The sequence below is a fragment of the Myxine glutinosa genome, chromosome 4 (genome assembly GCF_964187855.1).
Source record: "Myxine glutinosa chromosome 4, kmMyxGlut1.1, whole genome shotgun sequence".
NCBI lineage: Eukaryota > Metazoa > Chordata > Myxini > Myxiniformes > Myxinidae > Myxine > Myxine glutinosa.
In genome coordinates this window covers 23,226,335-23,242,291 of record NC_136264.1, presented here as the reverse complement: position 1 = coordinate 23,242,291, position 15,957 = coordinate 23,226,335, and the positions used below count along the sequence as shown (strand labels likewise).

At 27.5% G+C, this 15,957-nt stretch overlaps 1 protein-coding gene across 1 annotated transcript in view; it reads left to right on the top strand.

The window, feature by feature from the left end:
* The window catches only part of LOC137425815 (uncharacterized), a 1,363,480-nt gene that overhangs the window by 456,492 nt on the left and 891,031 nt on the right, over positions 1–15,957 (top strand). The window lies entirely within an intron of this gene.

Sequence of the window (15,957 nt, the reverse complement as noted above, 5' to 3'; positions counted from 1 at the left end):
TTTTGACTGGTTTCTTGATAGTAATGATTATCATGATAATGTTTTGACTGGTTTCTTGATAGTAATGATTATCATGATAATGTTTTGACTGGTTTCTTGATAGTAATGATTATCATGATAATGTTTTGACTGGTTTCTTGATAGGAATGATTATCGTGATAATGTTTTGACTGGTTTCTTGATCGTAATGATTTATCATGATAATGTTTTGACTGGTTTCTTGATAGTAATGATTATCATGATAATGTTTTGACTGGTTTCTTGATAGTAATGATTATCATGATAATGTTTTGACTGGTTTCTTGATAGGAATGATTATCATGATGATGTTTTGACTGGTTTCTTGATAGTAATGATTATCATGATAATGTTTTGACTGGTTTCTTGATAGTAATGATTATCATGATGATGTTTTGACTAGTTTCTTGATAGTAATGATTATCATGATGATGTTTTGACTGGTTTCTTGATAGTCATGATTATCATGATGATGTTTTGACTGGTTTCTTGATAGTCATGATTATCATGATGATGTTTTGACTGGTTTCTTGATAGTAATGATCATCATGATAATGTTTTGACTAGTTTCTTGATAGTAATGATTATCATAATAATGTTTTGACTAGTTTCTTGATAGTAATGATTATCATGATAATGTTTTGACTAGTTTCTTGATAGTAATGATTATCATGATAATGTTTTGACTGGTTTCTTGATAGTAATGATTATCATGATAATGTTTTGACTGGTTTATTGATAGTAATGATTATCATGATAATGTTTTGACTGGTTTCTTGATAGTAATGATTATAATGATTATGTTTTGACTGGTTTCTTGATAGTAATGATTATCATGATAATGTTTTGACTGGTTTCTTGATAGTAATGATTATCATGATAATGTTTTGACTGGTTTATTGATAGTAATGATTATCATGATAATGTTTTGACTGGTTTCTTGATAGTAATGATTATAATGATTATGTTTTGACTGGTTTCTTGATAGTAATGATTATCATGATGATGTTTTGACTGGTTTCTTGATAGTAATGATCATCATGATAATGTTTTGACTGGTTTCTTGATAGTAATGATTATAATGATTATGTTTTGACTGGTTTCTTGATAGTAATGATTATCATGATGATGTTTTGACTAGTTTCTTGATAGGAATGATTATCATGATAATGTTTTGACTAGTTTCTTGATAGTAATGATTATCATGATGATGTTTTGACTGGTTTCTTGATAGTAATGATCATCATGATGATGTTTTGACTGGTTTCTTGATAGTAATGATCATCATGATAATGTTTTGACTTGTTTCTTGATAGTAATGATTATCATGATAATGTTTTGACTGGTTTCTTGATAGTAATGATCATCATGATAATGTTTTGACTGGTTTCTTGATAGTAATGATTATAATGATTATGTTTTGACTGGTTTCTTGATAGTAATGATTATCATGATGATGTTTTGACTGGTTTCTTGATAGTAATGATCATCATGATAATGTTTTGACTAGTTTCTTGATAGTAATGATTATAATGATTATGTTTTGACTGGTTTCTTGATAGTAATGATTATCATGATGATGTTTTGACTAGTTTCTTGATAGGAATGATTATCATGATAATGTTTTGACTAGTTTCTTGATAGTAATGATTATCATGATGATGTTTTGACTGGTTTCTTGATAGTAATGATCATCATGATGATGTTTTGACTGGTTTCTTGATAGTAATGATCATCATGATAATGTTTTGACTGGTTTCTTGATAGTAATGATTATAATGATTATGTTTTGACTGGTTTCTTGATAGTAATGATTATCATGATGATGTTTTGACTAGTTTCTTGATAGGAATGATTATCATGAAAATGTTTTGACTAGTTTCTTGATAGTAATGATTATCATGATAATGTTTTGACTAGTTTCTTGATAGTAATGATCATCATGATAATGTTTTGACTAGTTTCTTGATAGTAATGATTATCATGATAATGTTTTGACTAGTTTCTTGATAGGAATGATTATCATGATAATGTTTTGACTGGTTTCTTGATAGTAATGATCATCATGATAATGTTTTGACTAGTTTCTTGATAGTAATGATTATCATGATGATGTTTTGACTAGTTTCTTGATAGTAATGATTATCATGATGATGTTTTAACTGGTTTCTTGATAGGAATGATTATCATGATAATGTTTTGACTTGTTTCTTGATAGTAATGATTATCATGATAATGTTTTGACTGGTTTCTTGATAGTAATGATTATCATGATGATGTTTTGACTGGTTTCTTGATAGGAATGATTATCATGATAATGTTTTGACTGGTTTCTTGATAGGAATGATTATCATGATAATGTTTTGACTGGTTTCTTGATAGTAATGATTATCATGATAATGTTTTGACTGGTTTCTTGATAGTAATGATTATCATGATAATGTTTTGACTAGTTTCTTGATAGTAATGATTATCATGATGATGTTTTGACTGGTTTCTTGATAGTAATGATTATCATGATAATGTTTTGACTGGTTTCTTGATAGTAATGATTATCATGATAATGTTTTGACTAGTTTCTTGATAGTAATGATTATCATGATGATGTTTTGACTAGTTTCTTGATAGTAATGATTATCATGATGATGTTTTAACTGGTTTCTTGATAGGAATGATTATCATGATAATGTTTTGACTTGTTTCTTGATAGTAATGATTATCATGATAATGTTTTGACTGGTTTCTTGATAGTAATGATTATCATGATGATGTTTTGACTGGTTTCTTGATAGGAATGATTATCATGATAATGTTTTGACTGGTTTCTTGATAGGAATGATTATCATGATAATGTTTTGACTGGTTTCTTGATAGTAATGATTATCATGATAATGTTTTGACTGGTTTCTTGATAGGAATGATTATCATGATGATGTTTTGACTGGTTTCTTGATAGTAATGATTATCATGATAATGTTTTGACTGGTTTCTTGATAGTAATGATTATCATGATGATGTTTTGACTGGTTTCTTGATAGGAATGATTATCATGATGATGTTTTGACTGGTTTCTTGATAGTAATGATTATCATGATGATGTTTTGACTGGTTTCTTGATAGGAATGATTATCATGATGATGTTTTGACTGGTTTCTTGATAGTAATGATTATCATGATAATGTTTTGACTGGTTTCTTGATAGTAATGATTATCATGATAATGTTTTGACTGGTTTCTTGATAGTAATGATTATCATGATGATGTTTTGACTGGTTTCTTGATAGGAATGATTATCATGATGATGTTTTGACTGGTTTCTTGATAGGAATGATTATCATGATAATGTTTTGACTGGTTTCTTGATAGGAATGATTATCATGATAATGTTTTGACTGGTTTCTTGATAGTAATGATTATCATGATAATGTTTTGACTGGTTTCTTGATAGGAATGATTATCATGATAATGTTTTGACTTGTTTCTTGATAGTAATGATTATCATGATAATGTTTTGACTTGTTTCTTGATAGTAATGATTATCATGATAATGTTTTGACTTGTTTCTTGATAGTAATGATTATCATGATAATGTTTTGACTTGTTTCTTGATAGTAATGATCATCATGATAATGTTTTGACTGGTTTCTTGATAGGAATGATTATCATGATAATGTTTTGACTGGTTTCTTGATAGTAATGATCATCATGATAATGTTTTGACTAGTTTCTTGATAGTAATGATTATCATGATAATGTTTTGACTAGTTTCTTGATAGTAATGATCATCATGATAATGTTTTGACTAGTTTCTTGATAGTAATGATCATCATGATAATGTTTTGACTGGTTTCTTGATAGTAATGATTATCATGATAATGTTTTGACTAGTTTCTTGATAGGAATGATTATCATGATGATGTTTTGACTGGTTTCTTGATAGTAATGATTATCATGATGATGTTTTGACTAGTTTCTTGATAGGAATGATTATCATGATAATGTTTTGACTGGTTTCTTGATAGTAATGATCATCATGATAATGTTTTGACTAGTTTCTTGATAGTAATGATTATCATGATAATGTTTTGACTTGTTTCTTGATAGTAATGATTATCATGATAATGTTTTGACTGGTTTCTTGATAGTAATGATTATCATGATAATGTTTTGACTAGTTTCTTGATAGGAATGATTATCATGATAATGTTTTGACTGGTTTCTTGATAGTAATGATTATCATGATAATGTTTTGACTAGTTTCTTGATAGTAATGATTATCATGATAATGTTTTGACTGGTTTCTTGATAGTAATGATTATCATGATAATGTTTTGACTGGTTTCTTGATAGTAATGATTATCATGATAATGTTTTGACTAGTTTCTTGATAGTAATGATTATCATGATAATGTTTTGACTGGTTTCTTGATAGTAATGATCATCATGATAATGTTTTGACTAGTTTCTTGATAGTAATGATTATCATGATAATGTTTTGACTGGTTTCTTGATAGTAATGATTATCATGATAATGTTTTGACTGGTTTCTTGATAGTAATGATTATCATGATAATGTTTTGACTAGTTTCTTGATAGTAATGATCATCATGATAATGTTTTGACTAGTTTCTTGATAGTAATGATTATCATGATAATGTTTTGACTGGTTTCTTGATAGTAATGATTATCATGATAATGTTTTGACTAGTTTCTTGATAGTAATGATTATCATGATAATGTTTTGACTGGTTTCTTGATAGTAATGATCATCATGATAATGTTTTGACTAGTTTCTTGATAGTAATGATTATCATGATGATGTTTTGTCTAGTTTCTTGATAGTAATGATTATCATGATGATGTTTTGACTGGTTTCTTGATAGTAATGATTATCATGATAATGTTTTGACTGGTTTCTTGATAGTAATGATTATCATGATGATGTTTTGTCTAGTTTCTTGATAGTAATGATTATCATGATGATGTTTTGACTGGTTTCTTGATAGTAATGATTATCATGATGATGTTTTGACTTGTTTCTTGATAGTAATGATTATCATGATGATGTTTTGACTGGTTTCTTGATAGTAATGATCATCATGATAATGTTTTGACTAGTTTCTTGATAGTAATGATTATCATGATAATGTTTTGACTGGTTTCTTGATAGTAATGATCATCATGATAATGTTTTGACTAGTTTCTTGATAGTAATGATTATCATGATGATGTTTTGACTGGTTTCTTGATAGTAATGATTATCATGATAATGTTTTGTCTAGTTTCTTGATAGTAATGATTATCATGATGATGTTTTGACTGGTTTCTTGATAGTAATGATTATCATGATGATGTTTTGTCTAGTTTCTTGATAGTAATGATTATCATGATGATGTTTTGACTAGTTTCTTGATAGTAATGATTATCATGATAATGTTTTGTCTGGTTTCTTGATAGTAATGATTATCATAATAATGTTTTGACTGGTTTCTTGATAGTAATGATTATCATGATGATGTTTTGTCTAGTTTCTTGATAGTAATGATTATCATGATGATGTTTTGACTGGTTTCTTGATAGTAATGATTATCATGATGATGTTTTGTCTAGTTTCTTGATAGTAATGATTATCATGATGATGTTTTGACTAGTTTCTTGATAGTAATGATTATCATGATAATGTTTTGTCTGGTTTCTTGATAGTAATGATTATCATGATGATGTTTTGACTGGTTTCTTGATAGTAATGATTATCATGATGATGTTTTGTCTAGTTTCTTGATAGTAATGATTATCATGATGATGTTTTGACTAGTTTCTTGATAGTAATGATTATCATAATAATGTTTTGACTGGTTTCTTGATAGTAATGATTATCATGATGATGTTTTGACTGGTTTCTTGATAGTAATGATTATCATGATGATGTTTTGACTGGTTTCTTGATAGTAATGATTATCATAATAATGTTTTGACTGGTTTCTTGATAGTAATGATTATCATGATGATGTTTTGTCTAGTTTCTTGATAGTAATGATTATCATGATGATGTTTTGACTAGTTTCTTGATAGTAATGATTATCATGATAATGTTTTGTCTGGTTTCTTGATAGTAATGATTATCATAATAATGTTTTGTCTAGTTTCTTGATAGTAATGATTATCATGATAATGTTTTGTCTAGTTTCTTGATAGTAATGATTATCATGATGATGTTTTGACTGGTTTCTTGATAGTAATGATTATCATGATAATGTTTTGACTAGTTTCTTGATAGTAATGATTATCATGATGATGTTTTGTCTAGTTTCTTGATACTAATGATTATCATGATGATGTTTTGACTGGTTTCTTGATAGTAATGATCATCATGATAATGTTTTGACTGGTTTCTTGATAGTAATGATTATCATGATGATGTTTTGACTGGTTTCTTGATAGTAATGATTATCATGATAATGTTTTGACTGGTTTCTTGATAGTAATGATCATCATGATAATGTTTTGACTAGTTTCTTGATAGTAATGATTATCATGATAATGTTTTGACTAGTTTCTTGATAGTAATGATTATCATGATAATGTTTTGACTAGTTTCTTGATAGTAATGATCATCATGATAATGTTTTGACTGGTTTCTTGATAGTAATGATTATCCTGATAATGTTTTGACTGGTTTCTTGATAGTAATGATTATCATGAGAATGTTTTGACTGGTTTCTTGATAGTAATGATTATCATGAGAATGTTTTGACTGGTTTCTTGATAGTAATGATTATCATGATGATGTTTTGACTAGTTTCTTGATAGTAATGATTATCATGATGATGTTTTGACTGGTTTCTTGATAGTAATGATCATCATGATAATGTTTTGACTGGTTTCTTGATAGTAATGATTATCATGATAATGTTTTGACTGGTTTCTTGATAGTAATGATCATCATGATAATGTTTTGACTAGTTTCTTGATAGTAATGATTATCATGATAATGTTTTGACTGGTTTCTTGATAGTAATGATTATCATGATGATGTTTTGACTGGTTTCTTGATAGTAATGATTATCATGATGATGTTTTGACTGGTTTGTTGATAGTAATGATTATCATGATAATGTTTTGACTTGTTTCTTGATAGTAATGATTATAATGATAATGTTTTGACTGGTTTCTTGATAGGAATGATTATCATGATAATGTTTTGACTGGTTTCTTGATAGTAATGATTATCATGAGAATGTTTTGACTGGTTTCTTGATAGTAATGATCATCATGATAATGTTTTGACTAGTTTCTTGATAGTAATGATTATCATGATTATGTTTTGACTGGTTTCTTGATAGTAATGATTATCATGATTATGTTTTGACTTGTTTCTTGATAGTAATGATTATCATGATTATGTTTTGACTAGTTTCTTGATAGTAATGATTATCATGATTATGTTTTGACTTGTTTCTTGATAGTAATGATTATCATGATAATGTTTTGACTGGTTTCTTGATAGTAATGATTATCATGATAATGTTTTGACTGGTTTCTTGATAGTAATGATTATCATGATGATGTTTTGACTGGTTTCTTGATAGGAATGATTATCATGATAATGTTTTGACTAGTTTCTTGATAGTAATGATTATCATGATGATGTTTTGACTAGTTTCTTGATAGGAATGATTATCATGATAATGTTTTGACTAGTTTCTTGATAGTAATGATTATCATGATGATGTTTTGACTAGTTTCTTGATAGTAATGATTATCATGATGATGTTTTGACTAGTTTCTTGATAGTAATGATTATCATGATGATGTTTTGACTAGTTTCTTGATAGGAATGATTATCATGATGATGTTTTGACTGGTTTCTTGATAGTAATGATCATCATGATAATGTTTTGACTTGTTTCTTGATAGTAATGATTATCATGATAATGTTTTGACTGGTTTCTTGATAGTAATGATCATCATGATAATGTTTTGACTAGTTTCTTGATAGTAATGATTATCATGATGATGTTTTGACTAGTTTCTTGATAGTAATGATTATCATGATAATGTTTTGACTAGTTTCTTGATAGTAATGATTATCATGATAATGTTTTGACTAGTTTCTTGATAGTAATGATTATCATGATAATGTTTTGACTGGTTTCTTGATAGTAATGATCATCATGATAATGTTTTGACTAGTTTCTTGATAGTAATGATTATCATGATAATGTTTTGACTGGTTTCTTGATAGTAATGATCATCATGATAATGTTTTGACTAGTTTCTTGATAGTAATGATTATCATGATGATGTTTTGACTGGTTTCTTGATAGTAATGATTATCATGATGATGTTTTGACTAGTTTCTTGATAGGAATGATTATCATGATGATGTTTTGACTGGTTTCTTGATAGTAATGATCATCATGATAATGTTTTGACTTGTTTCTTGATAGTAATGATTATCATGATAATGTTTTGACTAGTTTCTTGATAGTAATGATTATCATGATGATGTTTTGACTGGTTTCTTGATAGTAATGATTATCATGATGATGTTTTGACTAGTTTCTTGATAGTAATGATTATCATGATGATGTTTTGACTAGTTTCTTGATAGGAATGATTATCATGATGATGTTTTGACTGGTTTCTTGATAGTAATGATCATCATGATAATGTTTTGACTTGTTTCTTGATAGTAATGATTATCATGATAATGTTTTGACTGGTTTCTTGATAGTAATGATCATCATGATAATGTTTTGACTAGTTTCTTGATAGTAATGATTATCATGATGATGTTTTGACTAGTTTCTTGATAGTAATGATTATCATGATAATGTTTTGACTAGTTTCTTGATAGTAATGATTATCATGATAATGTTTTGACTGGTTTCTTGATAGTAATGATCATCATGATAATGTTTTGACTAGTTTCTTGATAGTAATGATTATCATGATAATGTTTTGACTGGTTTCTTGATAGTAATGATCATCATGATAATGTTTTGACTAGTTTCTTGATAGTAATGATTATCATGATGATGTTTTGACTGGTTTCTTGATAGTAATGATTATCATGATGATGTTTTGACTAGTTTCTTGATAGGAATGATTATCATGATGATGTTTTGACTGGTTTCTTGATAGTAATGATCATCATGATAATGTTTTGACTTGTTTCTTGATAGTAATGATCATCATGATAATGTTTTGACTGGTTTCTTGATAGTAATGATCATCATGATAATGTTTTGACTAGTTTCTTGATAGTAATGATCATCATGATAATGTTTTGACTAGTTTCTTGATAGTAATGATCATCATGATAATGTTTTGACTGGTTTCTTGATAGTAATGATCATCATGATAATGTTTTGACTGGTTTCTTGATAGTAATGATCATCATGATAATGTTTTGACTAGTTTCTTGATAGTAATGATCATCATGATAATGTTTTGACTAGTTTCTTGATAGTAATGATTATCATGAGAATGTTTTGACTTGTTTCTTGAAAGTAATGATCATCATGATAATGTTTTGACTGGTTTCTTGATAGTAATGATCATCATGATAATGTTTTGACTGGTTTCTTGATAGTAATGATTATCATGATAATGTTTTGACTGGTTTCTTGATAGTAATGATCATCATGATAATGTTTTGACTGGTTTCTTGATAGTAATGATTATCATGATAATGTTTTGACTAGTTTCTTGATAGTAATGATTATCATGATGATGTTTTGACTGGTTTCTTGATAGTAATGATTATCATGATAATGTTTTGACTGGTTTCTTGATAGTAATGATTATCATGATGATGTTTTGACTGGTTTCTTGATAGTAATGATTATCATGATGATGTTTTGACTGGTTTCTTGATAGTAATGATTATCATGATGATGTTTTGACTGGTTTCTTGATAGTAATGATTATCATGATGATGTTTTGACTGGTTTCTTGATAGTCATGATTATCATGATAATGTTTTGACTGGTTTCTTGATAGTCATGATTATCATGATGATGTTTTGACTGGTTTCTTGATAGTCATGATTATCATGATAATGTTTTGACTAGTTTCTTGATAGGAATGATTATCATGATAATGTTTTGACTAGTTTCTTGATAGTAATGATTATCATGATTATGTTTTGACTAGTTTCTTGATAGTAATGATTATCATGATGATGTTTTGACTGGTTTCTTGATAGTAATGATTATCATGATTATGTTTTGACTAGTTTCTTGATAGTAATGATTATCATGATGATGTTTTGACTGGTTTCTTGATAGTAATGATTATCATGATAATGTTTTGACTAGTTTCTTGATAGTAATGATTATCATGATTATGTTTTGACTAGTTTCTTGATAGTAATGATTATCATGATGATGTTTTGACTGGTTTCTTGATAGTAATGATTATCATGATGATGTTTTGACTGGTTTCTTGATAGGAATGATTATCATGATGATGTTTTGTCTAGTTTCTTGATAGTAATGATTATCATGATGATGTTTTGACTGGTTTCTTGATAGTAATGATTATCATGATAATGTTTTGACTGGTTTCTTGATAGGAATGATTATCATGATAATGTTTTGACTAGTTTCTTGATAGTAATGATTATCATGATGATGTTTTGACTGGTTTCTTGATAGTAATGATTATCATGATGATGTTTTGTCTAGTTTCTTGATAGGAATGATTATCATGATGATGTTTTGACTGGTTTCTTGATAGGAATGATTATCATGATAATGTTTTGTCTAGTTTCTTGATAGGAATGATTATCATGATAATGTTTTGTCTAGTTTCTTGATAGGAATGATTATCATGATGATGTTTTGTCTAGTTTCTTGATAGTAATGATTATCATGATGATGTTTTGTCTAGTTTCTTGATAGGAATGATTATCATGATGATGTTTTGACTGGTTTCTTGATAGGAATGATTATCATGATAATGTTTTGACTAGTTTCTTGATAGTAATGATTATCATGATGATGTTTTGACTGGTTTCTTGATAGTAATGATTATCATGATGATGTTTTGACTGGTTTCTTGATAGGAATGATTATCATGATAATGTTTTGACTAGTTTCTTGATAGTAATGATTATCATGATAATGTTTTGACTAGTTTCTTGATAGTAATGATTATCATGATGATGTTTTGACTTGTTTCTTGATAGTCATGATTATCCTGATGATGTTTTGACTGGTTTCTTGATAGTAATGATTATCATGATAATGTTTTGACTGGTTTCTTGATAGGAATGATTATCATGATAATGTTTTGACTAGTTTCTTGATAGTAATGATTATCATGATGATGTTTTGACTGGTTTCTTGATAGGAATGATTATCATGATAATGTTTTGACTAGTTTCTTGATAGTAATGATTATCATGATGATGTTTTGACTGGTTTCTTGATAGTAATGATTATCATGATGATGTTTTGACTTGTTTCTTGATAGTCATGATTATCATGATAATGTTTTGACTAGTTTCTTGATAGGAATGATTATCATGATAATGTTTTGACTAGTTTCTTGATAGTAATGATTATCATGATGATGTTTTGACTGGTTTCTTGATAGTAATGATTATCATGATAATGTTTTGACTGGTTTCTTGATAGTCATGATTATCATGATGATGTTTTGACTGGTTTCTTGATAGTCATGATTATCATGATGATGTTTTGACTTGTTTCTTGATAGTAATGATTATCATGATAATGTTTTGACTAGTTTCTTGATAGTAATGATTATCATGATGATGTTTTGACTAGTTTCTTGATAGTAATGATTATCATGATGATGTTTTGACTGGTTTCTTGATAGTCATGATTATCATGATGATGTTTTGACTGGTTTCTTGATAGTCATGATTATCATGATGATGTTTTGACTGGTTTCTTGATAGTCATGATTATCATGATAATGTTTTGACTAGTTTCTTGATAGTAATGATTATCATGATGATGTTTTGACTAGTTTCTTGATAGTAATGATTATCATGATGATGTTTTGACTGGTTTCTTGATAGTCATGATTATCATGATGATGTTTTGACTGGTTTCTTGATAGTAATGATTATCATGATAATGTTTTGACTGGTTTCTTGATAGTAATGATTATCCTGATAATGTTTTGACTGGTTTCTTGATAGGAATGATTATCATGATAATGTTTTGACTGGTTTCTTGATAGTAATGATTATCATGATAATGTTTTGACTGGTTTCTTGATAGTAATGATTATCCTGATAATGTTTTGACTGGTTTCTTGATAGGAATGATTATCATGATAATGTTTTGACTGGTTTCTTGATAGTAATGATTATCCTGATAATGTTTTGACTTGTTTCTTGATAGGAATGATTATCATGATAATGTTTTGACTAGTTTCTTGATAGTAATGATTATCATGATGATGTTTTGACTGGTTTCTTGATAGTCATGATTATCATGATGATGTTTTGACTGGTTTCTTGATAGTCATGATTATCATGATGATGTTTTGACTGGTTTCTTGATAGTAATGATTATCATGATAATGTTTTGACTGGTTTCTTGATAGTAATGATTATCATGATTATGTTTTGACTGGTTTCTTGATAGTAATGATTATCATGATGATGTTTTGACTGGTTTCTTGATAGGAATGATTATCATGATAATGTTTTGACTAGTTTCTTGATAGTAATGATTATCATGATGATGTTTTGACTGGTTTCTTGATAGTAATGATTATCATGATGATGTTTTGACTGGTTTCTTGATAGTAATGATTATCATGATGATGTTTTGACTGGTTTCTTGATAGTAATGATTATCATGATAATGTTTTGACTAGTTTCTTGATAGGAATGATTATCATGATAATGTTTTGACTAGTTTCTTGATAGGAATGATTATCATGATAATGTTTTGACTAGTTTCTTGATAGTAATGATTATCATGATTATGTTTTGACTAGTTTCTTGATAGTAATGATTATCATGATTATGTTTTGACTAGTTTCTTGATAGGAATGATTATCATGATAATGTTTTGACTAGTTTCTTGATAGTAATGATTATAATGATTATGTTTTGACTAGTTTCTTGATAGTAATGATTATCATGATAATGTTTTGACTGGTTTCTTGATAGTCATGATTATCATGATGATGTTTTGACTGGATTCTTGATAGTAATGATTATCATGATAATGTTTTGACTGGTTTCTTGATAGTCATGATTATCATGATGATGTTTTGACTGGTTTCTTGATAGTAATGATTATCATGATGATGTTTTGACTGGTTTCTTGATAGTAATGATCATCATGATGATGTTTTGACTGGTTTCTTGATAGTAATGATTATCATGATAATGTTTTGACTGGTTTCTTGATAGTAATGATTATCATGATCATGTTTTGACTGGTTTCTTGATAGTAATGATCATCATGATGATGTTTTGACTGGTTTCTTGATAGTAATGATTATCCTGATGATGTTTTGACTGGTTTCTTGATAGTAATGATTATCATGATGATGTTTTGACTGGTTTCTTGATAGTAATGATCATCATGATGATGTTTTGACTAGTTTCTTGATAGTAATGATCATCATGATGATGTTTTGACTGGTTTCTTGATAGTAATGATTATCATAATAATGTTTTGACTGGTTTCTTGATAGTAATGATTATCATGATGATGTTTTGTCTAGTTTCTTGATAGTAATGATTATCATGATGATGTTTTGACTAGTTTCTTGATAGTAATGATTATCATGATAATGTTTTGACTAGTTTCTTGATAGTAATGATTATCATGATAATGTTTTGTCTGGTTTCTTGATAGTAATGATTATCATAATAATGTTTTGTCTAGTTTCTTGATAGTAATGATTATCATGATAATGTTTTGACTGGTTTCTTGATAGTAATGATTATCATGAGAATGTTTTGACTGGTTTCTTGATAGTAATGATTATCATGAGAATGTTTTGACTGGTTTCTTGATAGTAATGATTATCATGATTATGTTTTGACTTGTTTCTTGATAGTAATGATTATCATGATTATGTTTTGACTGGTTTCTTGATAGGAATGATTATCATGATAATGTTTTGACTAGTTTCTTGATAGTAATGATTAACATGATGATGTTTTGACTAGTTTCTTGATAGGAATGATTATCATGATAATGTTTTGACTAGTTTCTTGATAGTAATGATTATCATGATAATGTTTTGACTGGTTTCTTGATAGTAATGATTATCATGATGATGTTTTGACTAGTTTCTTGATAGTAATGATTATCATGATGATGTTTTGACTAGTTTCTTGATAGGAATGATTATCATGATGATGTTTTGACTGGTTTCTTGATAGTAATGATCATCATGATAATGTTTTGACTTGTTTCTTGATAGTAATGATTATCATGATAATGTTTTGACTGGTTTCTTGATAGTAATGATCATCATGATAATGTTTTGACTAGTTTCTTGATAGTAATGATTATCATGATGATGTTTTGACTAGTTTCTTGATAGTAATGATTATCATGATAATGTTTTGACTAGTTTCTTGATAGTAATGATTATCATGATAATGTTTTGACTGGTTTCTTGATAGTAATGATCATCATGATAATGTTTTGACTAGTTTCTTGATAGTAATGATTATCATGATAATGTTTTGACTGGTTTCTTGATAGTAATGATCATCATGATAATGTTTTGACTAGTTTCTTGATAGTAATGATTATCATGATGATGTTTTGACTGGTTTCTTGATAGTAATGATTATCATGATGATGTTTTGACTAGTTTCTTGATAGGAATGATTATCATGATGATGTTTTGACTGGTTTCTTGATAGTAATGATCATCATGATAATGTTTTGACTTGTTTCTTGATAGTAATGATCATCATGATAATGTTTTGACTGGTTTCTTGATAGTAATGATCATCATGATAATGTTTTGACTAGTTTCTTGATAGTAATGATCATCATGATAATGTTTTGACTAGTTTCTTGATAGTAATGATCATCATGATAATGTTTTGACTGGTTTCTTGATAGTAATGATCATCATGATAATGTTTTGACTGGTTTCTTGATAGTAATGATCATCATGATAATGTTTTGACTAGTTTCTTGATAGTAATGATCATCATGATAATGTTTTGACTAGTTTCTTGATAGTAATGATTATCATGAGAATGTTTTGACTTGTTTCTTGATAGTAATGATCATCATGATAATGTTTTGACTGGTTTCTTGATAGTAATGATCATCATGATAATGTTTTGACTGGTTTCTTGATAGTAATGATTATCATGATAATGTTTTCACTGGTTTCTTGATAGTAATTATCATCATGATAATGTTTTGACTGGTTTCTTGATAGTAATGATTATCATGATAATGTTTTGACTAGTTTCTTGATAGTAATGATTATCATGATGATGTTTTGACTGGTTTCTTGATAGTAATGATTATCATGATAATGTTTTGACTGGTTTCTTGATAGTAATGATTATCATGATGATGTTTTGACTGGTTTCTTGATAGTAATGATTATCATGATGATGTTTTGACTGGTTTCTTGATAGTAATGATTATCATGATGATGTTTTGACTGGTTTCTTGATAGTAATGATTATCATGATGATGTTTTGACTGGTTTCTTGATAGTCATGATTATCATGATAATGTTTTGACTGGTTTCTTGATAGTCATGATTATCATGATGATGTTTTGACTGGTTTCTTGATAGTCATGATTATCATGATAATGTTTTGACTAGTTTCTTGATAGTAATGATTATCATGATAATGTTTTGACTAGTTTCTTGATAGTAATGATCATCATGATAATGTTTTGACTAGTTTCTTGATAGTAATGATTATCATGATAATGTTTTGAC